This window comes from Sinocyclocheilus anshuiensis, unplaced genomic scaffold (genome assembly GCF_001515605.1).
Source record: "Sinocyclocheilus anshuiensis isolate Anshui unplaced genomic scaffold, SAMN03320099.WGS_v1.1 scaffold2672, whole genome shotgun sequence".
Classification (NCBI taxonomy): Eukaryota; Metazoa; Chordata; class Actinopteri; order Cypriniformes; family Cyprinidae; genus Sinocyclocheilus; species Sinocyclocheilus anshuiensis.
Genome location: NW_015542547.1, coordinates 28,391 through 32,064, shown reverse-complemented (window position 1 = coordinate 32,064; position 3,674 = coordinate 28,391).

Sequence of the window (3,674 nt, the reverse complement as noted above, 5' to 3'; positions counted from 1 at the left end):
TCTAAGCAAGTACATTCTCGCCTAAACAAACTCTTAAAACTACAGTCCTTGATACGAAAACAGTATTATTTATAAAATTATAGTGGATTTGAGCATCCACTGTGACACTCGCTGTGAGGAATATTGGAAGAGGAGTGATAAAAACGGTGAAACGGTTGGAGTTCCGATATCACTTGAATATCGCACTCCTACTATACTATACTATACTATAAATATATAGCGTTAGTCTCTTCTGCCGACTACTGCTGAACTGACATATTTAATTGTTGTTAATTTACCTAAACTCAGACAGCTTTTAAAAATGGTGCCTTTCAAACTTAGTCTGTAGTTGGAACTCCGCATACTGACATCATAGGTTCCCTTGTTTGAGACCAGCAAGGTTTGGGGGCTGGTTCGGAGTCAGCATCACACAGAAAAGCACAGCTCAGTTTCCAATTGGGCTCCAGCTCCAGCACCATCCCCGGTGGAAAAGCGGTATCAGATGTCTCATGGCACAGGGCAAGGAGGAGACATGGAGTCAGATTTAAAGATAAACAATAATAAGCCAGGCTTTCCTCTGGCTGGGCTTAATTGTATTTACTTCAGTGTCACATTAGCTTTGACGATTGGACCAAGACTGGTTTTAGTTTGCAGAGAGGGCCTGGAGGTAATTTACACAGATGAAATTGGTGATACTGGAACTGGTTTGCTGTACCTGATGATACTTTAGCAAAACATTCTTAGTGTCTTAACTGAGGGATGTGTTACATTTGCCCTTGTCTATAGAATCAAATCAAGAGAAATAAATCATTGGGAGTTATTTCAGTACAGGCTTTGTTTCTAGACGTTATAGTTACAGTTAAAACACAACCCTACAAATGAGCTAGTTATATTTCTCAGATAACCCATGAAGAAACAAATAACAGAACAGAGTGTGGGTAAGCATGCATTTTTGCTTGGTTGAAAATATTTTCTTGCCCTGAAGCGTTCATGTCCTGAAGTCTATGATTATCTTCACAAGCCTCAGGAATTGGGAACCACATTTACGTCACGATGGTCATAATTCAGTGTAATGAAACCAAGCTCATCAGAAGTGGATTTTTACTGAACTATGTTTAACCATGTCCTATGGTGGAAGAAATGAAAACGTGCAAGATCATAGACATTATTTCAATAACAAAAGATAAGCATTAATAAGAATGCATTTCCTTTTCATACTGTTGATTTATGACAAACATTGCAAAAAAGTTATTTAGTCAACTAAACCTTAGTTTGCAGAACTTTCTTTGAGTCAAATCCATCAAATCAATACACAGCCAAGTATACAAAATGGAGTATGAACAGACAAAAACCATGCACTGAAACCTAAGCCTGATTCTCAATATGCCCACCACTGCTCTGGGCATTCTTGATTCTTGAGACTGCATTGGTTTTATTTCCCCTTTCAAAGCACAGTTTGGAGAAGGAAGTCAGAGGGGCATGTGGATCATGTAACAGCCTCACACTGATCCATATCTACAGCAATCCTGGAAATGACTCAAATATGTTGAGCATGAGTTGAAGGATCATAATATAGCACAAAATATAAGCAGCATTGTTTCCACTGATTAAACTATTTCACAAACAAGAGACTGCTTTGCTTTGAAAATGTATGGCAGCCAAGGCTAGAAGGGTAACTTTGTTGATTAATTTCATATAAGAGTGTTTTGGAAGTTTCTTTCATGTTTGCCAAAGGAATTATTTGCTATCTGCATTTGTTTCTGGGTTGAACATATGTCACTGGTTGATAGAAGAAAATGTACACAAGCCGAAGTTGAAGAGATAACATTTCCTCACAACTGCAGTCATAATAACATACCCGGGAAGGGACTGTTGCTTTTAACCCGAGCAAGGAGACATGCTGTATCAAGAGTTCCTTTCCTTTAGAAAGTTCCAGCTGGCGTTAGATCCAAGAATGGCTAGAAGGATCGCAGCCATGTTGTGTTTTAGGAAACAGCGAATGCACTTTACTTATTACTGGATTTTCACCTCTACCTCATCAGCACAGGTTCAGCACTAGTTCAGAGGAACCTCCCAATCTCAAACCGGGTGTTTTTTGACAAAACAAAGTGCCTTGGCAATGACGAAAGAGTAGTTATATGAGGGAAAGACGTTGGGGGAAGGGTGAGAACACACACTACATTGGGCTAATGGTCTTACAGTAGATGGTTATCGTTGAGAGAATAGAGCATTTAATAAGTTACTCTTTGAAAGCCACAAAGACTTTCATATATAAACATTTCTACAACCGAGTGACCCTTTTAAACACTGAACAGTCCAACGTTCAACAAACATCCTGCTGGACAGGAAATAGTACTGTGTGGGTGTGATATTATTTCTACTTAATGCTGACCTCAACAGCTAATATATCATGTCAAGCTGTCACCCCCTTATGAAAAAAAGTGTGCTTAAAGTGTTGCCATATAATGAAATATATATTGCTAGCAAAAAAAATTACAAAAATCCTGTCAATTGAGAAATATGCTTTTGCACACAGAATAGTGTAGTTGGGACACATACCAGCAGGGGCTTACTTGCCCATGCTAAACAGCCAAATCTTGAATCAATTGTCAGTTTACATTCAAAGCAGATTAATGCTGCCATCTACAGTAGGATATGTGTGCTTACACTGAAATTGATACAAATGGACATATTTACTTCATTAATCTACAGCTGGGATTTCCAAAAAAACCCCAAAACTTTAAATAATTTCCTGCCATAGAAAAAAATACACATACTTTATTAAGCAAAGTTATGTATGTGTATTTGACTGGCAGATTAACACACACCAAAATTCATTTGGTTGTAGTTTCATGAAAAGTGTTTTGGTAGGTCTCCAATAGAGGAAATGAAAAGGCTGATTTGTCTGTGCAAAAAGTATACAGGTTTGATTATAGATGTAAATCACTGTTTAAACATGGCCTCACTACTATTGAAACCTGTTAGAGAGATAGTTCATGCAAACATACATTTGCTCTTGATTTGCTCACCCTCAGGCCATCCATGACGTAGGTGACATTTTATTTCTACAGTAGAACAGTAAAGAAGATTTTTAGCTGAAACAGTGGTCCTTGGTGATTCATAAAATGTCAACAGGGAACATCAGGGGGCACAAAATTTAACACCCGTGGCTCCTGACGATATTGTGGTCTTATGAAGTAAAACGATCAGTCTGTGCCAGAAACTGAGAAGGGTCTGGCTGCAGACAATGCGCTGCAGACAATCACGCATGCTCTTTGCAGACATGCACGCTCAGGTATATATATATATATATATATATATATATATATATACTTTATAATGAATTATTAAATCATTGATTAACAACCCAATGTCTGCTACTGTCATATTCAATGTTAATATGCTTCCAAAACTCACATATCAGAAAATAATTCAACACAAGGCAGCACAGCAAACAAGATCCCCAGAGTTCTCTATACACCACTGACTGGCAAACATTATATTCATTGCATACATATACTTCGTAGTAGACATCCTTAACTCCTTTCTGCTGTCTGTTGTTCTGTTGTTGGTGTTTCTTTGTTTGAATATGGCGCTTATCACATTATGTGTGGTATCGGCGTTTGGTATCGGGGCATTTTAACGAGTACGAGTACGAGTACAGGAGACCAGTATCGGTGCATCCCTACCAAATA